The sequence below is a fragment of the Macrobrachium rosenbergii genome, chromosome 11 (assembly GCF_040412425.1).
Source record: "Macrobrachium rosenbergii isolate ZJJX-2024 chromosome 11, ASM4041242v1, whole genome shotgun sequence".
Lineage (NCBI taxonomy): Eukaryota > Metazoa > Arthropoda > Malacostraca > Decapoda > Palaemonidae > Macrobrachium > Macrobrachium rosenbergii.
This window is the reverse complement of record NC_089751.1, coordinates 19,214,462-19,242,236: the sequence shown is the minus strand read 5'-3', so window position 1 is coordinate 19,242,236 and position 27,775 is coordinate 19,214,462. Positions and strand designations below refer to the sequence as shown.

The 27,775-nt window shown below is 32.9% G+C and overlaps 1 long non-coding RNA gene across 1 annotated transcript in view; it reads right to left on the bottom strand.

Moving 5' to 3' along the window:
- LOC136843217 (uncharacterized) overlaps positions 1-27,775 on the bottom strand; it is a 316,585-nt gene that overhangs the window by 49,887 nt on the left and 238,923 nt on the right. Inside the window, exon 4 of the long non-coding RNA XR_010854484.1 lies at positions 15,181-15,243. This is a non-coding gene — a long non-coding RNA (uncharacterized lncRNA). The remainder of the gene's footprint in view (positions 1-15,180; positions 15,244-27,775) is intronic.

Below are 27,775 nucleotides of genomic sequence, written 5' to 3'. Positions count from 1 at the left end.
TTAGAATTTAAGGTAGATGAAACAGAAATAGAAGGGGCGTGGGCTGAAAGAAGGACCCAAGCAACGACAATGACGGATTTTTAACTGAGATTGGAGTAAAATTCAGTAAAATTTTAATGGTTATCATCTAACTTTCTAACGTTTTGAATGAAGCTGAATGCATATACAGTACACATTCCTCAACAATAAGACTTATTTTTTGCAGGAATATGAGTTTCCTATTTTTGTTTATGTGAAATTGTCCTAATTTGTTCAAAGAAATTTTGGTAGTTATTTTTTTGCTTGGAGTGTCAGTGCTCTAGTCTTTAATCCATGGATATTCTTCAAAAAACTTGGAAATAAAATCACTTTGCTGAAATTCACCATACATTTTGTACAATGCAAAATATGGAACAGTGCCACGTTGTATATCACCTGGTGTTAAGAATGCGTCCGCCAGAATAGCAGAAGGTTCACTGATACGCATTTGAAAGGGACGCAGGTTATTGTGTAAATTTTCGACGTACAGTTCACTTTCGTGAGACGTGTTTTGTGCCCTTATATTTGAAATGTCAGGTGAGCTGCCTTAATGCATATGAACAATGTACAGGTGATTGATCTGAATTCAGATTTTGAGGAAAAAATTGTAACTACTTTGTATCACACGATGGAAAAAATAATGAGGAATGCTCTCAGCAAAATAAGCATTATTGATAACAAAGAAAACAGTAGGAGTGGTATTTACATAATATAAGAATGGGATGTTTAAAGTAATTTCTTCTGTGAAAAAAAAGTATTTGCATTGCTGATTCCTGTGCCAAGTGGCAGGATAACCTACTGTCTTGAAAATTATAGTTATTTTAAGCTGATATAAGGCCTAAAACATTCTCCTGAAAAATTCTGCATTTTATCCAATAAATAATTGTCGGCCTTAATGGATAAATGGTCTATAGTTCCTGTTCACTTTCAGAGTAGGACGACCGAGCGCAAATGGGTATCAGTAACACCTTGAAAAGTTTCCCGTCGGACCCCAGTAATTCAGCCTCCATTTCGTCCCCTGCTCTTCATCTCTTCTGTATGACAGAAAGACAACCGGTTAGTTCTAAAGTTAAAGGCCTCATAACTTTCTTGCGCCTTGAACATGACTGGGGAGAACAAGTGTTTAAAAGTTTTTTTATTGGTAAGAAAAGTTACTATTCAAGAAACCTCGTTAAACACTGAAGGGCTTCCGAAGGAAATGCCAGGCCACTCTTCGCGCCCCCCCTTTTTTTTATTTCGTTAGGTTTTTCTAACTTCTCATTTTTAAATGATGTTTCTCTTCGCATTTTTTTCTGTAACGTGTTTTTTGCCTAGAATACCCACTTCTACTTTCGCTTTTTTTAAATAGACTGAAAAATATATATGGCCACTATTCTGTTAACTTTCTTCTCCAAATTCCTTCCATTTTGTCAGTGCATCTTTCGCTTTTTGTGTCTCTAAAAACTAACGAAGGTAGACACTTTGAACGAACTGGAAATTATATCCCTATTTTAGTATCCTACATATTTTTCTGACAGCAAATACGCTACCCTAAATTAGAATCTTCTGCTCTATTACTCAAAACAGTCAGTTCATTGCTATCTCTCTCTCTCTCTCTCTCTCTCTCTCTCTCTCTCTCTCTCTCTCTCTCTCTCTCTCTCTCTCTCTCTCTCTGTGTCTTTGATAAATGATGCCTTTCCTTACCCTATGCCGATGAGAGGTATATAGCCTTACCTATGCTTCAACCAAATTTGCTTGATTTAATTAAGAATTTTACTTTAATGATTTCATTCTTTACTATGGGAGGATTGCAAAAGCAATTTTCTACTATGAGGACTATTTACCCTGACGACAACAATTTCATGAAAAATACTGGTGTACCATAGAACTGTGCACAGTAATTACTTAAAATTACGGGGGAAATTAGCTTCCAAATTTCTATACAAAATACTGATATATTCATACTGATGTTAAACTTTGTCCTATCCTATGTTCCTTTTTTTTTTTAACAGCCGTGCATAGATGCGTAATCAAAGCCTTGAAAAGGGAGGAGATTATTGAGTTCAAAAGCTAGTAATGAGGCATCCATAAAAAATAAATATGCCATTTAGACAAAATAGGCGTGGTGATGCCAGAAATTTGAGACAAAGAGGCTATCCATTGCAAGATCAAAAAAAAAAAAAAAACTTTCAAGTAAACATTATGAAGATTGACATGGTATCATCTCGTATAATTTCCATATCTCCTTTCTGTCCTGAAGACAATTTTTCACCATCTCCTTTATTATTATTATCATTATTAGGAACATGTGATATCAATAGCTATCAAATTCCAAAAAGTATTAACACATTTTTATTATCGTTAAATATACTGTCTATTTCCTTTGAATATTTAGGTCCTTGTTTTCATTTCATGAAATTGCTCCTATCGCAATGAAGAAGGAAAGAGAGAGAGATAGAAACCAGATAAATAAGAAAAAACTACTAAATACGAAGAAACGTGTCTTTTACTTAAATATTTTTTTTTTATATTTACTTCACCAATTTAAAACATCTTTGATTTTCAGTAAGAATAAAACGAATAAAAAACCACAATGGCTTCACTTGTTGGCGGTTTTGCTCTCTAAAATTATAATTAGGCTGATCTTGTTCTTCATTTCACCTTCGTTAAGCAACTCGGTGTTTCTGCAGTTTGTATGGTAAAATATCTCTGCAATGATCTCTTCTAAAATTACCTTTGTTACTTATTAGATATTTCTTAGGCAAAGAATGTTGCTCTTGTTCATAACAAATTAAATGTATTAAATATTCTATCGTTAGAACATTTACTCTCGAGAAATTTCCGTTTGTGTTTTTCGCTGATGTCATCTTTCATTACTTACACCTTTTCTGAAAAGGCTGCTCACCTAAAAACAACCTCCACATAGCATACGCCAGCATTTTTTTATTTTGCTTCGATTCACTCTACCAAAACAATTAATTTAAAGTTTTTCAGTTCATTAACAGTAAGACTTTCATCGAAAGTAACTTACTTTGACGATTCAATAAAAAAAAAAAAAAAAAAAAGAGAACTGCGGAATCCTAAAAAGATAGAAATTTGGTTACTGTACTTTGTTCGGTGATATAAAATAGCTTATTCATAAATTTACTGTTCAGTTATTTACGTATTAATATCATTTTGGAAAATCAACTTAATCGAAACGTGAGAAACAGTTGATTAAAAAGTAGCAGTAATTGTTTTTAATGTTGTAATATCGATGGAAAATTTTATTTTTCACGACGAAGAGCCGACACAAGTAAATCTGCGTAAATGAAAGCAATGAAGTGAGGAAACGAATAATATTGAAAAAATAATAATATACACCATCATTACACCCCTTTTCTCAGAATAACAGAATGGAAAGAATAACTTTTACTCCTAAGGTTCTTGCGAAATAGTCGGGCCTTTAACTCTCCTTTAGTGCATAGTTCCATTAAATTCTGTTCCAAGAAGCCCTCGTACCTGAGAGGTTTCCTGCTTCTGTTGGTTTGCCTCAGAGGAAATTTTCGTTGACCAGAAAGAAGAGGAGAGGAAGAAATAAAATGAAAGACGAGTTGAAAGAGAAGAGCACTAACCCTGTCAAGACTTGATTTTCTTTAAGAAGTTGTTTTTTGCTAAGGGGAAGAAGAGGAAGAGGAGGAGTAGCACGAACAGGGGGAAAAAGTGAAGTACTGTAGAAGGCGGGGTAAGGGGAACAGTAAAAGTGATGTCGTAAGAAGTGGAAAAGAAAGGATAAGAATGAGGATGTCGGAAAACTCACGGTAACGTTTTGAGTGACACGGTGAATAAGAAAGCAAAGAGGAATTGGAATGGGTGGGATAGAGAAAAACAATGCATCAAACGGCTAATAAAACAAAAAAATATATATATATATATATAGATTAATGAATAAAGAACTGGTACTGGGGTGAAGATATCGTAGAAAATCCAGATTTTGTACTTCGAACAATTGGAGCTTGAGTACTGAAACTGGAAAATATCAGAACGTTCACTTTTGTATTTTCACTTTATTTGGTGACTGGCAAAGAGCAAAACTTCATAAATTTCCATACAGCGCGAAATGATGTTATGTAGGCTAGAAAATCAAGGCTATGGAAAGAATGCCATAAAAAAGATAGAATTAGAAATAATTTAAAATGAAAAATGAATTAAGTTTAATGATAATGATCATTTAAACAAGATTTCTGAAGTCATTTGGGTCTTTCCTCCTCATCAGTATTGCGGTAAACTGTTTACACATATTGCACCATTCCCTTTTTGCAAGCACTCTAATAATCTAGTGATTATACTTTCCTGTTTCTCTTAAACCTGGCGTTTCGGAATTATATAGTCTTTTAATCAACCTACTGTACCCAATGTTTTCTATACGACCAAAAATTTTTCAAAATGGTGTGATCGCTCCTTTTAGTTACTTTCAACATTTACTACTTATCCTATTTCCGCATACACTTTTCCCTATGCAAAAACTTCATCTCATTACATTAAAACTTTGTTCTTTTATCGCCCTCCATATCCACAATTCTCTTCATTAAAGGAGAGGTTGCTCAGCAATCTGTTAATGCCTTTCCAGTGCGGATTATGGAAACGAAGTTCATTTCCAATATGTCTGCATCTTTCAGTGTCATCGTCTTGGTAGAGCTAAGTGTATGCAGAAAGATTTTGTTCATTCACTCAAATAGGAAATGAGATACAAAAATGATTAAGGGTCAAATAATATCAGGAAGGTTCACCCTTTGATTCTACCTCTATGATCACCTAAAGTGTCTGTTCCAGAGATGAACCTAATTTTGCTTTTCAGGGGAAATGCTTTTAACTGACTAATTTCCGAGAGGGAGTCAGACGGAAAATGACAAAACAGATCAGTATCTGCCTACGTTTTCTACATTCCTAACCTGATTGCTTTTCTCTAAAGTTTTCAGTGAGGATCAGCCAAAAAAAAATCGCATTCAGACATTTTTTATTTGGCTGAGCAACTCTCTTAATGAATTGCAGTATAATAGGACGAACTAATCTTCTGATAGTAAAAACACTTTTTTATTCTAAAAATATTAAGAAAACAATTTTTTCTATTAGAAAGAATAAGTAACCAAAGACTTTTTGTTATACCTTGACATAATATTTTCTGAATGCACAAAAATCTTCATTAATTTGATTATGTCACATTATTTATCAACCTTCATAGTTTAATCCTACAGTTCCATAACCCCAAAACACTGCACTGAGTTACCATTACTTTTTTTTGATAATTTACTTAAGTTTTATCTATATATTCTCTCGAATTTCAGGCTCCTTAGACCTCTCTACAGTCGACAACCAGGACGTGGAAAATTATAGTGGCGAACTGTTGGAGCACCATTCCCACTGTCATACTGCTGCTGGAACTGTGCAGCATTGCCCCAGTACCATGAAATACGTATCTATTCGAGATACACAATGTAGAATCTAGCCAAGGAATTAAGTAGAATGCATTTCCTCTGAAATTCCTACGCTAATTAACTGCTTCCATTCTGTAACCACCCATATAGATCTTTAACTTCCATGTACTTGATATTAGGCCATATTTCATTAATTTGTCCTCAGAATCTCCTTTCATTTCCTTCTTTTAAAACTTATTGGTCCTAATTATATTGACAGCTCTAGTTTTGCAACATCCTCTCCAATCAAACTTACATCAATCGTACAATCTTCTTCAGTCATAAAATAATAAGATATTTATATGATATATATATATATATATATATATATATATATATATATATATATATATATATATATATATATATATATATATATATGTCCTCATCCACAAATATAGAGTTCACAGCGTGTAACTGACATACTGAAAATTCAACAATAGTACTTGATAAAACTAATAAAACATGGAATGAGCAAAGATCAATTTCAAATTAATTGAACATTACAAAATAGTTTTACTCAACGCTATGTTCACTTAAGGAAAGTGTAGCAAAAGATGAAAAGCAACTAAGGTATCATGTTCTCCACTAATTAGCTTTCAGGCTCTCATATTGCATTTTCAAAAGGTCTATCTGTTGCAAGCCGTGTAATTTCAAGCAGTGACTTATAGCAGTATTCATCATTACTGATAGCGTTTCGGCATATGCCTTCCTTCCAAATGCTGAATAATCTGTGCTCGATTGCATTAGCACATAAGAATATCGGGTTGAATAAGGAGGAATATCCATTGAATTAGCTATTCATTTTTCGCCAGTTAATTATTTTTTTTACCTGACAAACTTCCGTATTTGTAGAAAAAAAAAATAATGGACTCGTTATTAGACATCACAGAATCCAATGAATATTCCACAAACCCTCAAGAAAATATGTGTGAATCCAGTTCTCTAATTGTTCACGGTGACAATATAAAATTATCTATTTTCTACCTTTTCAACATCTGGACTTTGTTTTTGCTAAAGAGAGCGAATACTAAATTAATTTTAGCTTATTGTCAAAGTAATGCTGTAAATAGGAAGTGTAAATAAATATGAGATGCAAGTGTTAATAAGGATTTCCCTACCTAGAGCACTATTATTGTCGAGACTTTTACGATTTATGTGTATTTCACATTCATTGTGAATAGTAGCATAGTATCATTCTATGAGAAAACTAACCCCCTCACCAGAAGAAGGATTACCATCAAATTAATTTTCTTCCGCTACATTACCTTTCATCATCATGATGTCTATGGATCCATAAGCTGAAATTAATGACTTCCGATAAGTCGATTAAATTAGATTATCGATGGAAGCCCCAAAGGGTCCGCCCTACTACGACGAGGTGGCTTTGAATATGGGATTATAAGGATTATTGAATAATCGTTGCATTTGCTGTACTCCTATCAGAATCATTTAAGTGAAATAATATCGATTGGCAAATTTCATTAATTTGTGAAAAATTTAGTTTTCTCTTTGGGGAGAACACTGACAGATTTAAAGGAAACAATAAAAAGTAACTTTACATTCATTTACCCGCCCCCCAAAAAAAGTGTTTCAAAAATACTCACGTGAATTTAATTGATATGTTCATGTTATTTCATAACACATGAAAATATAGCCTTCTAAGTTGTAGAATGTCAGGACATTGTAAATCTAACTTCGCTATTTAGTCTAACTACCGTTAGTGTATAAAACAGTGTCACAAAGTCCAGGAGGAGAGAAAAAAAAATAATTAAAAAGATATCTTATTTGGCTTTCTTTCATAAAGAAAACGTAAAAAAATGGTAATAAAAATACTTAGAGGCGCCAAAAATAATAAAGGTATCGTCTTTTTGTGTGATGAGGCTCAGTATTTTTTACTTCATAACGTGAGCCGAAGCTTATCCAACCAAAAGTTTACGAAGCTGAGGTCGATTTTAGTGCCGGCGTTGATGATTTCTCGAGGAATAGGAGGAGAAGAATAAAGAAGTGGACGGCTGCAACGATGTGGATGATGATGTTGAATATCAAAATATGCAGGAAAAATAAAATAATTCAATTGTATTTTTCTTATTTGTCATTTTAATATCTAATAATAGGAAATAATGCTTTAGCTTCTATAAAATACTGAATTTTTCAGTGAGAAATATCGGATATTTATTGTAGTATACATTCTTTTTTCGACGTGAACTGCTAACATTACAAGCTGGGTGATTCTTATTATCATAGAATGAATAGTAAACCCATAGGAACTAGTACTGCAGCACCAAGGTGTATTACCTTGGAAACTCTTCAACTCCACGAATGTCTTCTATTTTTCAAATATTCGGCCCCACATAATCCACTGATTATAGATGATAAATATATCCGCCCCGGCAAAGAATGAGAAGCACATTTTTTGATATATATATAGATGGAATGGAATTTATCTACTCAGTTATCAAGAGAGATGAGAAATTATTTGGGCACCGCAATACATATCTTTGTCGACAACAGGGTCAGATCATAAAATCGAAATCAACCAATTATAACTGATTACCAACGCTGTAAATTGATAACGAATGTTAGTGATTGTTTGGTCCTCATCAGTTCGCACCTGTGCTGACCACTGGGGTGCCTGATCCCTTTAAACTCTTGATTGAGAAGAGGTCTTGAAATAAAATCGTCTTTAATTGGATTCCCATTGACACCCAGATGGATTTTAAATGATTCTAGAAAATCGGAATCTTTTCTTTATTAAGTTATAAAGTTTTTGCTGACTTGAAAACTATGTAAATATGAAACCTCAAAGGTCTCTACTTAGTATTTCAAAGGCATCTTTGTTATTCAATAACTCATGAGACTTACTGATGTGCGCCTCCCTATCTAAAATTACGACTTTCTATCATAATCAAGTTTTGTAATGATAACATCGCCCAGCTTGCCTTTTATGACCTTCTCGGGAGTCTATTTTTACGTTGTTTTGCTCCGAGATGTTTACCAAAACCCCTTTCAGGCACACTAGCAGTTTCTAGGAAATGTATGTCAAACACAGAGTTTCTTTTTTAAGATTACCTCGGTGCTTAGTTTTGGCAGCAATAATACTTAGATATACACGAAAGACCCCAAAAAATATATCTGTCTGCTTTTAAAACCATCAAGAACCATAGCGGTGGATAAAAGCAATATCTGTTTCTTGGCATCATATTAAATCATAGGTCCCCCTTTCCTTTCTTTGTGTGGCCTCCTAAAGGCAAAGGAAGATGCAACCCTTCTAAACTGTATCATATGCAATAGGCACACTTTCATGTATACATTTTTAAAATGGCTGCAAAGTTACTATCACCTTTCCTAAAAGCCACTCATCCTAAGTTGAATATTAAAACAGTAAGAGAAAGCCACTCATCCTAAGTTGAATATTAAAACAGTAAGAGATCAATTTCCCTTGGCTCAAGGAAATCTGTAAAACTGAAAAACCCGTGAGAAAGAACAAAGTTTTCTTTTAATGTTCATCTTTCCCTTTATTGTGAATCTTTACTTGGAATATTTCGAAACCGAAATCTTTCCGTCCATTAAACCTCAAACATTGATGTGACTTGGATATGTTGACGATATATTCATGCTCCGGGACGATAGATGGAGAAATTTCATAGGTTTTTTACATTACAAAAAACGATAAATTTCCATTCCTAAAAGTTCTGATTATAGGAGAACAGACAATTTATGCTTTTACTGTATATGGGAAACCACCATCCGTCGCTTGTTCGATTCATTTCCTAAGTTATCACGATACCTCAGTAAAGATTAAGATTGGCTAACACCCGTTTCTCAAGGTATTTAAGATATGCTCGTATTGATGATATACAGAATAGGATTTGAGAAAATATGTCAACTAACTCGATTTTTCCCTAAAGGAAATACTTTGTGAAATATGTCAACAAATAATGAACAGAATATATTACAAAAGTTCCTATAATAACAAACATACAGACTTTACCAACAAAATAAACCTTCAAAAGAGTAACTGACCACCACAAATCAGATAATCCATTTATTTTCCGCTGTTTACAAAACACCATGCAATGACTGCCATAAAATTTAAGTCGGGGAGACTGGTTCACCTATTTCATGAAGATTAAGGGAGCATAAACGATCAGTTAGATATTGCACCGAGAGTTCGGCTATTTTCATACATGTGCAGGACACTGGCCATAACATAAATTGGAGTGAGATAAGCTGTTTATCAACAGCAATTGTCCGCGCACAAATCTGGAATTTGCGATCGTTAATCAGTCCGAAAATATGAATCTATCAGGGAGCCACTGGAAATTCTCTACGCGGAAGATTTAATTTTGAAACCTATTCTGAAGTAAGTACATCAACGAATACAGTTTGTCAACCCAGGTGGGAACCCTAGGGGACCAAAAAAGAACGACGTCCCATTATGCGATAAAAAAGGTAATCATCTCTAAGTCTGCTAATCATTTCTAAGTGTGCTAAAGTCGTTATTCCACAGCTGTCTGTCTTTCCACTTTTACCAGTGATTACGGCTGAAGTCTTGTACAGCAAAATGTGTATGTGATGTTTTTACAATTTATTTTTTACACGGTCTTTTGATAACATAGAACTGTTACATACATACACAAACATACACTCACATGAATGTGTATATATATACATATATGTATATGTACATATATATATATATATATATATATATATATATATATATATATATATATATATATATATATATATATATATATATATATATATATATATATATATATTGTACATGTACATGCATGTGCGTGTATGTTAGTCTAATGTGTGCTTTCATTAGATTATTGGTACTAAGATCTAAAGTATGAAACATATATATATAGAAAAGTTTATCATGATTAAAGGTGTACATTCAGTAATATATAAATTAATAAATATATATAACTGAATAAATAAATCCAACATGGAAATTCGTTCGACGGTTCTACAATCATTTATTATCATTAAAATAGATTAATCAGGCCACTGAGCTGATTAACGGCTCTCATAGGGTTGGCCCGAAGAATTAAAATGAAATGGAGTACCAGGTCTAGACCATAGGCCAAGCACTGGGAATAAATGATGAATGAAAAATTAAATTTTAAAAATGAATATGCAAAAGGCATATGCTTCAACACTAGAATACACGCACACATTAAATATATTTACTCAAGTTTACTTCTGCACAACAAAAAAGAGAAAATAGAACTCAGAATAAGTTACGATTTTTAAAATTCGGATTTTTTTTATTAATTGCCCCGTGGGTTTGTATTTTCATAAATTACTTAATATTTTATAGAAAAATTAATTGGCTATTCCTCATAAATATTAAAACTGGGACAATTGAAAATGTTGTACGATTCTGATAAAATTTCGACAATCGACCCATTTCCGAAAGTTGATAACCGGTGTTTGTTATATTTCGGACAATCACATAACACGTTTAGCTGTTATTATCATTTTGCATTCTGAGCATTCGGGAGCAGGGTTATGTGGGCTGCTCATTAAGTGTCCTTGTGTCAAACGAGTATGGCCTACTCGCAGACGTGTCAGAATTACTTGTGCATCTCTCTCTCTCTCTCTCTCTCTCTCTCTCTCTCTCTCTCTCTCTCTCTCTCTCTGATATGATGAACTCCATTTTCTAACAACATGATCTATTTGTTTCAACGTATTATTTTCAGGCTCCTCATCCCATTTATTTTGCCATTTATTTAAAATACCTATTTTCATGTGTTACATAATCATTAATATGGATATTTACATTTTGTCATATGGGCTGCTTCTTTGGCTGCTTTATCAGCCTCTTCATTTCCCTTAATCCCTACATGGGCAGGGATCCAACATATTTCTATGTTTTTGTCATTATTGTACAAATTATGGAGCAATAACTTAATATGTTGTACAATGTTATTTTGCGGTTTGTATATTTGAATGACCTCTATGGCGCTTCCAGAGTCGCTAAAAATCACAGATTTATTACATGAGGTTTCTTTAATTATTTTTATACTCCCTTATGTACATGTGGGCGCTTTTTCTTTGATTTTTGGTTTGTTTAATCTTAATGGTAAATAAAGAAGCACGAAATTTGATAATGGAAAAGGTTCTTCACAGCGTCAACACCCTAAAAATAGGGAAAAAGAGAAATCAATGTTACATGAGCAAAAACACATAAAGAAATCTTTATAGCCGTCTCTCCCGTTTGCAGTGACGTCCGGAATATCAAGAGTTTTTGCCCGCAAGCAAGAAATCTTTCTCATTTACCTAAATGAAAAAGCAGCGAGCATGTCAACGAACTCAAAGGGACGAGAGAAATGAAAAGCGAGGCATCAGGATTCCACTGAATGGGAAGCTGAGATGAAAAACTATTAATTTAGCATTTCCTCAGCTAATTTTATTCGTTTTACTATTTAATGAAGGAGAAACGTAAATTTGAAACTCGCGTTAAGATTATAAAAAAAATTTTAAATGCCTGTTTGAAAAAAAATATTTTATTTATATTTACACACCTTTGCTCTTGGTATACTAGTTGCTTTTCACTTTACCATTTGCCGATTGCGTAAATATAATCAAAATATAGAAATTTTAATATTTTAAAATGAATAAGAATTCCGTGATGAACTAATAATTACGCAGCCACAAAAAATCGAGTGAAGCTGTGAAGTTCGAACACTTATGAACAGCGATGTAAGGGAATTCTTAAGAATATGAAAATTTTAGGCAACGGCTACAAAAAACATCACGGCTACAAAAAACATCATTTATATCTACAGAGACACCTCCTGTCATTTATTAATATTTTTTCTTTTGTAATTAGAATTGGCCATGTGTATATGTTTAGATTATCATAAATGGCAGACTCTTGAAATAATTCTATTTTCGTGTGTTCGTGTTTTTTTTTTTTTTTTCTAACTCCGAATGAGTCCGCAGAAGTACTTCTTGGTACAGTTTATCATGTTCCAAGGTTGACTTGTGTGTCAGGCGTTTCAGTGTCCAAAATCCTAACTTCTCGGAACCTCAACAAATGAATTAATCTAAAATCGGTCATGCTGCATCTTCATTTCAAGGGTTTCTTTCACATCCCAGGCACTAGCAAGTATGGTAAAAGATTGTTGGTCTCAGAGACTCTCTGCCCATTCCTTTCTTGAGTATAATGGCAACATCATTTGCAGCTGCCAAAGATGAATTTGGGAAGAATTTCATGAAAAGAGTCAGCGGGACTAAAGGTCAAGAAACAGCAACCGATATTTTGTCAGGAGTAAAACTCCTCTAAAAAAGAAATATCTCCTACAATTTTCATCATGGTATATTGTGAAAGTTGGAATTTTAATTAAAAAAAAATTAATTTAATATATAAGCCAACACTAAACATAAAAATGAACGCACTAGACGATTACCGTAATGCTAAGAGTAAGTAATCGAACAGCCTCAGCTTTACCCTCAAGAGGAAATTTAATATTTAACCCCGTCATTTCCTTTCGGTATAAGCCTAATAGAATCAGTTGCAGTGGGAATAGTCCCGGTTTGCTGACAGTAAACGTCTGTTACTCAGGAAATCTCTTTGGGACATTGTGAATTTGTAACAATTTTTTTTATTGTGCATCCCTACAAATAAAATACTGTCACTCAGGAAGTCTCTTTGGAACTTCATAGTGGCGCCTTATTCATAATTATTATTATATCGTGTATCTGTATAGATCAAATAATTTCAAACAAGGAATCTAATCCCTATTATTTTTCATCTTCAAACAAGGAATCTAATCCCTATTATTTTTCATCTTAATATTTTAAATTTACAGCTGGAGAACGAAATTTTATGCAACTGTCTGATACTATCCAAAGAGAAAATGTTAAAAAAATGACACGATACCTTTCTTTTTACAACTTTCTCATAAAATTTTTCACTCGCTAAAGCTTGCAATATCTCACGAAGTTCATTATACTCGTAGTTACGACCATATTAACACTGCCTCTCCTGTGAACATTAATAATCAACACTCCTTCCAGGACTGTCTTCATATCCCTAAGAACTTGCGCCTGCAACCCCAGTTCTTCACCTGATTTTTCCAATTTTTCAAATATAAATATTTCGAACAGTCATGGAAACATGATACATCCATATTTAACATCCACGTTTATACAAACCCAACTACTCATCATTTTACCTGTTCAAAATAATTCGGGTTTTGACGTACATACTTCTAACAACCCTTTTATTTTAAAACTTATCCCACGACTGCTTCGTAACAGTAGCCCACGTTGTCCTCCCCTATAAATCCTCCAGTGTACATGGTTTAGTGAATACTCAACATCTAGCAATGTTAGAGAACATCTAGCGATTTGCATTTTCAAGCTTTGGAGAAGAAGAAATATATGTACTTTTGATGTAAAGATAGAAACATGAAACTTGGATATACAGTAGTTATAAATTCTATCGATGATACAATGTTCTTGGAGTTCCATAAAAAAGACGAATTTTTAACAAATATTCTGGCACAAATTTATTCTGACACCACAGTCTGAGAACTTTGAATCCTTAGAAGTAATATACTGTCTTAGCAACGGTAAGTTGATTTAAAAATAACATGGAAAGGAAGAAAATTGGCAATAACATTTTGTGCAGCGATGCAAACCCCAAACAAATATATGGAAATATTTTTTTCATGTAAAGCCCGTCAATGTGCGCAGAGTTTCTCATTTTACGTTTGAATTATCTTCCTCTACGAAACTTTGTATGAATTTTGCTCTTTAACTATTCTAACTTATCAATGATAGAACTATTTTCCATATTCCTACATCGTATCCTAAAATGTAAGATAAATCCGATTGTTTAGAAGTATTTTTTCGGGGGGTTAATCATTTACTTGTGTAAAGTCCGATGAGAAAAGCAGGCATTTAAAAAGTAAAATATCGCACTGAAATAAGTAGGTCAACTCAGTAGAAAAAAATCAGATATCCTTTAAAATACCTATAATAAAAGTGATGATAGTATCAGCTCACATTCCAACTAAAAGCGTTGGAAAATTGCTCTCCAAATGTGCCCTGTAATGACAGGCAATCTCAGATAAAACGGCGGTGTCTATACAGTATTGAAGGCGGAAATGTGAAAGGGCTTATGCTTATGACGTTGTAAATGAAAATCATCTCAAAAAATATCTAAAGTTTCAAAAGATGATAGTATTGTGTGTGTGTGTGTGTGTGTATGAGAGAGAGAGAGAGAGAGAGAGAGAGAGAGAGAGAGAGAGAGAGAGAGATATTATGTCGGAACATAGTAAAGTAGTAAAGTACTTGTTGACATTGAAATTAAAATTGCACTTCAGTACATAACAAATGAGGTAAACAAATATAAACAAAAGATAAATAAATAAATACATAAACAAAGAAATATATAATTAAATAAATCCATAAATGAATAAAACAGGTAAATAAACAAATAAAAATTACATACAATAAAAAAATGACATACAGCGATAAAGTATGAACCCAAAGAATGTATGTAAGGAGACTGCTATTGATACAGAATATTTAGATTTTTCCTTCTCCGACGAACCTGATAAGGATATCACATAGACTCTGAAATTTTAAAGTCACTTATAAAATCCAGATAAAATCTTCTGTACGAAAAAATTCTCAAGTCTCTTATGAAAACTACACAAAAGAAAATCGGAAACACTTTATCGCCAAACGTACTCACTTGTAGCCAACGTACTCAGCTCCATTTTGCATCTCCACGTAGTAGTGTATAACAGAGATGTCTCTGAAATAACAAACAACACATAAGCTCGCAGGCTGAGCACTTCATGGTAATATTCATAACTCAGATTGCATAGTGATTGGTCTAATGATATGCTCACTTGGCGTGTATTATATCGAAGGGTACAGTGTCTAATACTGCTGAAACACCGATATGTTTGTGTATCAGAATTTCCTTGAACTTTATTACAATTTATGTCAGTCACATTCAAATTTGCTGTCGGCCAAGAAGAACTTGAATAACACTTTTTACCAGGTATAAATGACAGAACAAAAAATATATATGTATACACACAAAACACACACACACACACACACACACACACATATATATATATATATATATATATATATATATATATATATATATATATATATATATATATATATATATATACGGAGAAATACTGTTCCTATGCTCGCTGAAGATGGAAAAATACATTTATAATTTAACAAAAGATCAAATAAACTGTAAATCCTCTAAAAAATGAAACTTCTGGACCCAAACTTCGTTGTTTTGACAAAGAAAAATTCAAGAATTCTGAATTTTCTTGAACTTTATTACAATTTATGTTATGTCAGTCACATTCAAATTTGCTGTCGGCCAAGAAGAACTTGAATAACACTTTTTACCAGGTCTAAATGACAGAACAAAAATATATGTACGAGTATACATACAAACACACACATATTTATATATACATACCCACACACACACACACACACACACACATATATATATATATATATATATATATATATATATATATATATATATATATATATATATATATATATATATATATATATATTATTAAAGGTGGACCATGGAAACGTATTCATCTCTACATAATTCTTTATTTCCAACGTTTCGTAATAAAAAGCTTTATTACATCATCAGGGAATCTGTTAAATAATGAATAAAATTACTTTAAAAATTGGTCTTAAAATCAATAAAATCCATAAAATACTTCACAGTTAAAATACAAGATAAAAAAACGAAAAACAAAAAAAAAAAAAAGACATAGAAGCAAAATCAAAGACCGCTAACCAACCTTATACCAAGAAGGCAGAAGACAGAATGCATAAGAAAAGTTAACTCAGGTACAGCTGAGTGGAGGAGGTCTGGGTATTTAACTGGGGAACTAGTTGTTTAATAAATAATGATTCCAGGATAGGCAGTTCGCATACATTAGTTGTTTGGGCTATGATACAGAAATCGTTTCTATCAATATATGTTTTACAAATTTTCGAATGGTTTCTTATGCTTGAATGCTCGGGATTGGAGAGCCTACAGCCAGTCCGAAAACTTAATCCCCGATGAGAGTCGATTCTGACCCTCAGTAACCTCCTCGTGGATCCGACATATGTCCCAGAGTTACACTTAGGGCAAGTATACTTATATACCACGTTAGAGGTCAAAAAGAGGGTTTAATCGATCTTTGTATCTGAAAAAGGAACCAATCGTTAGTGGATTTTTAGGAATTAATTTTAGATTAATGGCACCATAATGTTTATGAACAATTTGTACAAACCTTTGTCGAAAAGAATCATCATGTAAAAATGGAAATTTGGCATAAAAAGCTAATTTTGGTACTGTACAAGGTTTGGCGATATTCATGAATTGTTTGTCAAGAAACATGCGGAGCTTTTTAAAAAACAAGTTCTGTGGGAAGCAATTATTCACAAAATATGCAGAAAGGAAACCAATTTCTTGATGGAAGGATTGCCAGTTCGATGTAATAAAAAAAGCCCTGTGGAGGAGAGTAAAAATAGAGTTCAGTTTGAAGTCATAAAAACAAGAACTATAGTAATTGGATCCTAAACCAGTAAAAGTCTTCTTTCTAAAAACAGAAGTATTAAAAAATCCATTATCCCTAGTAACAAGAACGTCTAGGAAAGGCAACTGATTGTTCACCTCTTTTTCTACAGTAAACTTAATGTTATTATGTTTAGTATTAACATATGCTAAAAACGAGTCAATATCACAATCATTCTTAAATAAGGCGAAGGTGTCATCAATATACCTACCATAAAAGAGTGGGTGGAACCTAAGTGGACATTCATCTAACATGCGCTCTTCCAGCGAGCACATGAAGATGTTGGCAAAAGTAGGACCCAAAGGAGAGCCCATGGCTACACCGTCAGTTTGTTTAAAAGTTTGCCATCAAAAACAAAGGCGGTGTCCAGCACTGCCAGTTCTAAAAAGAGTTTTAAAAGACGTACGATTAAAATTGTTAAAAACAGAATCTGGTTCAGGAAAAAGTTTATGTAAGATAATATCGATAGTTTCTTCCACAGGAACATTAGTAAAAAGAGATTCAACATCTAAACTGGCCATTTTAAAATTAGCGTCCTGTAATAAAACTTTATCCTTAAAAGAGTAAGAATTGCCGAGTAAAATCATTTTTAGTCAGCGGTTCTAAAAAAGGTACCAAATATTTAGCTAACTTATAATTAGGTGTATTATATGATGCCAAGATTGGTCTCATAGGTGTATTAGGCTTATGTATTTTTGGGAGACCATATAAAACTCCAAAGGATGATCCGGTGACAAACAAATCTTGGTATGTATTATCATCTATAATTTTCTCTTTCTTTAAAAGACGTAAAAATCTGTTTATTTTGTCCTCAGTTGCTATGATATTGTGAAAATCAGGTGTTCCAATTTCAGTGAACTTACCTTGGTCTCTTAAGATAGCCAACATTTTTTCATTATAGTCCGTTCGATCTAATAGGACCGTTCCCTTCCCTTTGTCGGGTCTAGTAACAACCAAATCTTTTCTACTCGCCAGCTGTTTAAGGATGTGATGATCTTCTTTTTTGAAGAATGGAGTCCAGCGTGTTTTCAATTTCCTAAATGCACCCTGGGACAGTTCGAAGAGTTGTTTCTGAAGGTCACTTTTGTTTACGTTAAAAGGTAATGCTGTTAGCCTGTGGAAAATCGACTCTATGGGGAGAAAAAATTTGATATAATTTGGTCTAAAATTAGGTAGGCAGAACTCCAACTCGAGCGATAAAAGAAACTCTTCACGTTTAGATAGCACATGTTTTGATAAATTAAAAACAGTCACTCTTTCTTTAGCAAAATTTGGAATCATAATACCCAAACCTCTCAATTTCCTGAAATGTCTTTCTTGTATGAGTGAAATAAAATCACCAAAAGTTTTGTTAAAAAGCTTCTTGAAAATAATACTATCTATAAAAGAAAGAGAATTAAACACTTCCACCTTCAGATTTGAAACATGGTCGTTATGTTTATCAATAGTTTTTTGTTTATTGCCTATTTCTATATTAAGCAGAGAGTTGGTAGCGTCTTTGTAAAAATGTGTTTGGTACAAGGATGATTTATACAATTTAAATTTGACAAAATTCGGAACAGTTCCGTTACATTGACAATACTGTAAAAAATCTAAATCAAGTTTTGCTTTTTCTAGTTTTTTGTAGCCTTTCTCGAGGTTCCGACATTTTTGTAATAGGTCTGATCCGTATCTACGGCGTATAAGTTGATGAAAATGGTTAAATCCTCTTGATCTGACTTGAAGTAGGAAAAGAAACGCATAAAAGAAGCTGCGAAGATCCATATTAAAAGGGGGCGGGAGGTCAGCGGTAACGTTCCCGGACTCGAAGTGGTCAGGCAGAAGTATCAAAGAACAGAAGTAGGCGACGGCCAGTGGTATATATTAGCGCGAAGGTGGACCATGGAAACGTATTCATCTCTACATAATTCTTTATTTCCAACGTTTCGTAATAAAAAGCTTTATTACATCATCAGGGAATCTGTTAAATAATGAATAAAATTACTTTAAAAATTGCTCTTAAAATCAATAAAATCCATAAAATACTTCACAGTTAAAATACAAGATAAAAAAAACGAAAAACAAAAAAAACAAAAAAGACATAGAAGCAAAATCAAAGACCGCTAACCAACCTTATACCAAGAAGGCAGAAGACAGAATGCATAAGAAAAGTTAACTCAGGTACAGCTGAGTGGAGGAGGTCTGGGTATTTAACTAGGGAACTAGTTGTTTAATAAATAATGATTCCAGGATAGGCAGTTCGCATACATTAGTTGTTTGGGCTATGATACAGAAATCGTTTCTATCAATATATGTTTTACAAATTTTCGAATGGTTTCTTATGCTTGAATGCTCGGGATTGGTTCCTTTTTCAGATACAAAGATCGATTAAACCCTCTTTTGACCTCTAACGTGGTATATAAGTATACTTGCCCTAAGTGTAACTCTGGGACATATGTCGGATCCACGAGGAGGTTACTGAGGGTCAGAATCGACTCTCATCGGGGATTAAGTTTTCGGACTGGCTGTAGGCTCTCCAATCCCGAGCATTCAAGCATAAGAAACCATTCGAAAATTTGTAAAACATATATTGATAGAAACGATTTCTGTATCATAGCCCAAACAATTAATGTATGCGAACTGCCTATCCTGGAATCATTATTTATTAAACAACTAGTTCCCCAGTTAAATACCCAGACCTCCTCCACTCAGCTGTACCTGAGTTAACTTTTCTTATGCATTCTGTCTTCTGCCTTCTTGGTATAAGGTTGGTTAGCGGTCTTTGATTTTGCTTCTATGTCTTTTTGTTTTTTTTTGTTTTTTCGTTTTTTTTTATCTTGTATTTTAACTGTGAAGTATTTTATGGATTTTATTGATTTTAAGAGCAATTTTTAAAGTAGTTTTATTCATTATTTAACAGATTCCCTGATGATGTAATAAAGCTTTTTATTACGAAACGTTGGAAATAAAGAATTATGTAGAGATGAATACGTTTCCATGGTCCACCTTCGCGCTAATATATACCACTGGCCGTCGCCTACTTCTGTTCTTTGATACTTCTGCCTGACCACTTCGAGTCCGGGAACGTTACCGCTGACCTCCCGCCCTTTTTAATATGGATCTTCGCAGCTTCTTTTATGCGTTTTTTCCTACTTCTAAGTCAGATCAAGAGGATTTAACCATTTTCATCAACTTATACGCCGTAGATACGGATCAGACCTATTACAAAAATGTCGGAACCTCGAGAAAGGCTACAAAAAACTAGAAAAAGCAAAACTTGATTTAGATTTTTTACAGTATTGTCAATGTAACGGAACTGTTCGAATTTTGTCAAATTTAAATTGTATAAATCATCCTTGTACCAAACACATTTTTACAAAGACGCTACCAACTCTCTGCTTAATATAGAAATAGGCAATAAACAAAAACTATTGATAAACATAACGACCATGTTTCAAATCTGAAGGTGGAAGTGTTTAATTCTCTTTCTTTTTATAGATAGTATTATTTTCAAGAAGCTTTTTAACAAAACTTTTGGTGATTTTATTTCACTCATACAAGAAAGACATTTCAGGAAATTGAGAGGTTTGGGTATTATGATTCCAAATTTTGCTAAAGAAAGAGTGACTGTTTTTAATTTATCAAAACATGTGCTATCTAAACGTGAAAAGTTTCTTTTATCGCTCGAGTTGGAGTTCTGCCTACCTAATTTTAGACCAAATTATATCAAATTTTTTCTCCCCATAGAGTCGATTTTCCACAGGCTAACAGCATTACCTTTTAACGTAAAAAAAGTGACCTTCAGAAACAACTCTTCGAACTGTCCCAGGGTGCATTTAGGAAATTGAAAACACGCTGACTCCATTCTTCAAAAAAAGATGATCATCACATCCTTAAACAGCTGGCGAGTAGAAAAGATTTGGTTGTTACTAGACCCGGCAAAGGGAAGGAACGGTCCTATTAGATCGAACGGACTATAATGAAAAAATGTTGGCTATCTTAAGAGACCAAGGTAAGTTCACTGAAATTGGAACACCTGATTTTCACAATATCATAGTAACTGAGGACAAAATAAACAGATTTTTACGTCTTTTAAAGAAAGAGAAAATTATAGATGATAATACATACCAAGATTTGTTTGTCACCGGATCATCCTTTGGAGTTTTATATGGTCTCCCAAAAATACATAAGCCTAATACACCTATGAGACCAATCTTGGCATCATATAATACACCTAATTATAAGTTAGCTAAATATTTGGTACCTCTTTTAGAACCGCTGACTAAAAATGATTTTACTCTCGGCAATTCTTACTCTTTTAAGGATAAAGTTTTATTACAGGACGCTAATTTTAAAATGGCCAGTTTAGATGTTGAATCTCTTTTACTAATGTTCCTGTGGAAGAAACTATCGATATTATCTTACATAAACTTTTTCCTGAACCAGATTCTGTTTTTAACAATTTTAATCGTACGTCTTTTAAAACTCTTTTAGAACTGGCAGTGCTGGACACCGCCTTTGTTTTTGATGGCAAACTTTTAAACAAACTGACGGTGTAGCCATGGGCTCTCCTTTGGGTCCTACTTTTGCCAACATCTTCATGTGCTCGCTGGAAGAGCGCATGTTAGATGAATGTCCACTTAGGTTCCACCCACTCTTTTATGGTAGGTATATTGATGACACCTTCGCCTTATTTAAGAATGATTGTGATATTGACTCGTTTTTAGCATATGTTAATACTAAACATAATAACATTAAGTTTACTGTAGAAAAGAGGTGAACAATCAGTTGCCTTTCCTAGACGTTCTTGTTACTAGGGATAATGGATTTTTTAATACTTCTGTTTTTAGAAAGAAGACTTTTACTGGTTTAGGATCCAATTACTATAGTTCTTGTTTTTATGACTTCAAACTGAACTCTATTTTTACTCTCCTCCACAGGGCTTTTTTTATTACATCGAACTGGCAATCCTTCCATCAAGAAATTGGTTTCCTTTCTGCATATTTTGTGAATAATTGCTTCCCACAGAACTTGTTTTTTAAAAAGCTCCGCATGTTTCTTGACAAACAATTATGAATATCGCCAAACCTTTGTACAGTACCAAAATTAGCTTTTTATGCCAAATTTCCATTTTTACATGATGATTCTTTTCGACAAAGGTTTGTACAAATTGTTCATAAACATTATGGTGCCATTAATCTAAAATTAATTCCTAAAAATCCACTAACGATTGGTTCCTTTTTCAGATACAAAGATCGATTAAACCCTCTTTTGACCTCTAACGTGGTATATAAGTATACTTGCCCTAAGTGTAACTCTGGGACATATGTCGGATCCACGAGGAGGTTACTGAGGGTCAGAATCGACTCTCATCGGGGATTAAGTTTTCGGACTGGCTGTAGGCTCTCCAATCCCGAGCATTCAAGCATAAGAAACCATTCGAAAATTTGTAAAACATATATTGATAGAAACGATTTCTGTATCATAGCCCAAACAACTAATGTATGCGAACTGCCTATCCTGGAATCATTATTTATTAAACAACTAGTTCCCCAGTTAAATACCCAGACCTCCTCCACTCAGCTGTACCTGAGTTAACTTTTCTTATGCATTCTGTCTTCTGCCTTCTTGGTATAAGGTTGGTTAGCGGTCTTTGATTTTGCTTCTATGTCTTTTTTTTTTTTGTTTTTTCGTTTTTTTTTTTATCTTGTATTTTAACTGTGAAGTATTTTATGGATTTTATTGATTTTAAGAGCAATTTTTAAAGTAATTTTATTCATTATTTAACAGATTCCCTGATGATGTAATAAAGCTTTTTATTACGAAACGTTGGAAATAAAGAATTATGTAGAGATGAATACGTTTCCATGGTCCACCTTCGCGCTAATATATACCACTGGCCGTCGCCTACTTCTGTTCTTTTTGATATATATATATATATATATATATATATATATATATATATATATATATATATATATATATATATATATATATATATATATATATATATATATATATATATATATATACTGTTCCTATGCTTGCTGAAGATGGAAAAAATACAATTATAATTTAACAAAAGATCAAATAAACTGTAAATTCTCTAATAAATGAAACATCTGGACCCAAACTTCGTTGTTTTGACAGAAAAATTCAAGAAACATCCTATAAAACTAGTCTTTTATTAAGTCTCGTGTCAAACTGCGGCTTGAAAGTGCATTGCATTCTCTGTGAATCATCGCACCAACAATTTCTTTTGCTTCTCCCTCAGAATCGCATGACACTTCGCGAATATATCTCGAGGCAACGGTTCTGACTTGAATTGGTAAGCGGGTGCGTTCCCCACACCCAAATTGTGTGCCTGCAAGGGCCCAAGTGTTCTTGTTATGTCGGTATACTTTGTTGTTCGCATTCGCTTGCTGCAGTTGAGTGATGTTACCCAACGAATTGACTACAAACGTCTCTCGATGTGCAAGGATGAATTTCAGTAAAAAACAAAAATTCCTACGGTTATTGTGTGACTAGAGAGACACACATGTAAGTTCCAAATTATCAAATGCTAAGCAAAATTTTAGGGGAAAATTCTTCAAGTCACTGAAGCCTGACAGTCTTTAAAAAATGTTTTTTAACATAAAAAAAACACAAACAAGACACATACATACATACGTCTGTATACCACCAATGGACAACGGGGTCTAGGTCTGGTCAGTTTTTGGATGGGTAATTACCTTGAAATACCTGAACCTTTAGGCAAATAAGCAAGCTGAATATAGGACATGGAAGAGCACCATACCTATGAGATACTTGCTAAAATCCGAAACGATAATGTTATCTGGTCAACCTCATACGAACGGAAAAGAATCATATATGATATAGCATTCACATACACGCATGCACACACGCACGCACACACATACTATACATACATATATATATATATATATATAAAATATATATATATAAAATATATATATAAAAATTATATAATTTATATGCATATATATATACATATATATGCATATATATAATATATACACACACACACACATATATATATATATATATATATATATATATATATATATATATATATATATATATATATATATATATATATATATATATATATATATAAGCGATAAATGAGGTTAGGCTAATATTTATGCTAAAAAACCTGAACCATTTCTTTGACAATATAAGGGTCCATATGACAACATTCCTTTTCACTCAAAAAAAAAAGTCGTTTTGGAACACGTTGATAGGCTATACATAGAATCAGAGCATTTCATATTAAAAACACTTGGTAATACTATTTTTCTGTAGTGAATCTAAGGACTTATCAATTAAAAAATATCAGTTAGCTAAGGAAAGGTTACAACAGAAATTGCTATAACAAAAAGGAATACGAGTATTAATCCTGGGCAAATATTCAGAAAAAAAAAAGTTTTGATGGTGAAGTGCAGGTTCTTCAGGATCCCTCAAATTCCAAACCCTTGTTACAATAGCACAAGGATGACACTGCTGCCCAATTGAACCTCGGCCACGGTTTGAGCAAAATTGAATCCACACAATGTGCAATAATAATTACTTATTAAACTGACACCCTGCACCACTGTTATTAAAGAAAGATGACTGATTACGGAAGCTGAGATCACACCGTGATTTTAACGAGAACTATAAGCAAATTAAGAAGAAAAGGACAAATCAAATAAAAAGCTTCGAGCTCACTCTGCATCAATATCAGCTGGCAGTACTAGCAAAATCAGTAGCAACAACGGCCAGTTTATCCCCATTCTGCATAGTTCTATAGACCCGTTGTCATTTCCTGTCTATGTTTCTGTAGAATTTGCTTCTACATCCTCGGCAGCTGAATTCGAAAATGTATACAACCACATTTAGGATACATTCGACGAAATATCTACGAAAAAAGTTTCGGTATTTTCAAGAGCTGGAATAATGGTAAATAAATCTGTCCGAAAATCATCTACCTTCTAAAGAAGCTTCCAAACCGCTCAGATTAGCCTAAATCGTACCGGGCCACAAAAAAGATAAAAACATGCTACCAGTTTCCCTGTTGGTTTTCATGTTTTTCGTATCATGAAGCCTAGAATTCTTTGAGCGTCCTTCACGATGTCCTTTTTTTCGAGATATGATAACACGTACATTACTTGTTTCATTAACGCTTAAATGTTTGCTTGGTACCTTATTTTCTCCAACTTCCATGATTCTATACACAATACCAGAGCAAATAAGTGACATGCATATAAATCCTTTCCCGTTACAACTACTGCATAAATAATTTCTACAATTTGAACATCATGAGCATTGTGCATATCACTCTAGTTATTATTATTATTTATTATTATTATTATTATTATTATTATTATTATTATTATTATTATTATTATTACTTCGTTGAAAAGAATTGCATTCTGTAGGCTGTTGAGCTTATAATTTGCCTTCTCAACTTGGCGCATACGTTTCGTTTCAACAGGCAAATTATTCAGCCTACTAAAACGAAGAAACTTATACGACAAGTTGAGAAGGCAAAAATATAAGCTCAAAGGCATGCAAAATGCCATTCTTTTCAACGAAGTTTGCCTCAAAGATGGTCTCCTTCCAAGGTATTATTATTATTATTATTATTATTATTATTATTATTATCATTATTATTATTATTATTATTATTATGAACTGGCAATGACAATAATTCTTAGGAAATAGTTCAATGTTTCTCCCCTAAGTTTGGTGTGACTGCGGCGAACAGCAGTAACCCATCATCAACATGTTAAGGAAAGAGGATTGAGGGACACGATGACAAGTTGTCTTCCTTTCGTGCTGACGCCTCTCCCCTCATTTTCTTTCCATCCTCACCGCAATATGAGAATGGAGAAATGGCCCTTTGCAGAGCCCTAAAATCCTGACTCATCTTCGCGGGACATAAAGTCTCGAATACATTCTCTTATTCGAAATGATGAGCGGCTTTTTATGGCCTCTGCATGTTCTATGGATATAGTACCACGATTATTTGTTGGTTCAATTTCATGACCAAGGAAATCATACGCAGATTTCCTATTGAAGCTGTATTATAGCTCTTGATGCTAATATGTGGACTGAAATAATAGTTTTACTGCATTTGTAGTCTCTCAATATATCTACCTTTCATCTCTATCTTACATATGATGTAATAGTATCTTGATGTAATGGTATCCGTCTATATCTATCTTACAATTAAGGTTATAATATCTTAAGGTAATAACATCCGTCTAACTTTATTTTACTTAGGAGGTAAAAATATCTTGTGGTAATATATCCGTATCTATCTTACTTGGGAGGTATGGAAACTATGATAATCATTTACTTATTTAATCTAATTATATCGCAGTTACGCTAATGAACCGCTAATGTGTTTATGATTACCTACACGTAAAGAGAGAGAGAGAGAGAGAGAGAGAGAGAGAGAGAGAGAGAGAGAGAGAGAGAGAGAGAGAGAGAGTAATTCAACATTCAACATTATGCATTATCAACAGATAATTTCACCTGGAAATAGATGGACCGCTGACCTATAACGTTTTAGGGCAGCACTATACCCACGCAGCACTTGGGGTATAAAAGGTATGGAACCCGATATGCTGTTGTCTAGGTGAACAGGTTATGTCTTTCCATTGCTGGTAGGCAGGGAGTGAGTAAAACCAGAGAAGTAGGTAAAATATCCCTGATATGATTCCAAACTATATTCAGATATATATATATATATATATATATATATATATATATATATATATATATATATATATATATATATATATATATAGTTCCACTCCTTATGGGCCTTCTGTAACTATATATGGTTACAATGTTATGCTTTCAAATCACAGGTCAATGGTTCAGTATTACTAAAGAAGAATTTTATCTTAATCATTCAGAATTATATTAACCTGTTCGCCACATACACAAACATTTGTTGACTTTTGGGCCTTCTTAAAAAGTGGTTAATGTTGTGCTTTCAAAAGGTCAATGGTTCATTTATTACTAAAGAAGAATTTTATTTAATTTCAGAATTATATTAACCTGAGCCACATTTATGATTTGATTGACATCAAAATTAACTCACCTTAGTTACATGAAAAAATTTTAATTTTTTAAAGCAGTGTTTAATTTAAACAGGATGGACAGATGAAATTGTATTGAGTTTACCTCAAAATCATAACTCACCTTATGTTACATGAAAATATATCACTTTTTAGCAGTGTAGAATTAAATAGGATACAGATGAAATAACGCTTTGAAGTTTACCTCAACAATCATAATACTATATATATAATATATATATATATATATATATATATATATATATATCTATATATACCTATATATCTTTTACATATCTATATATATAATATATATATATATATATATATATATATATATATATAATATATACATATTTATGTATATCTATATATATATAATATATACATATATATATATATATATATATATATATATATATATATATATATATATATATATATATATATATATATATATATATATATATATATATATATATATATATATATATATATATATATAGATGAACTGACAGTGCTGGTGGTAAAGAAGCAGAAAAGATTTCAACTGACTGGAGAGAGATTAACACTTTAGTAGTTTCCAAAATTTTTGTCAAAACAGTGCATTATGAGCACTATAGTGGTCTGTCCACTGGAAAAA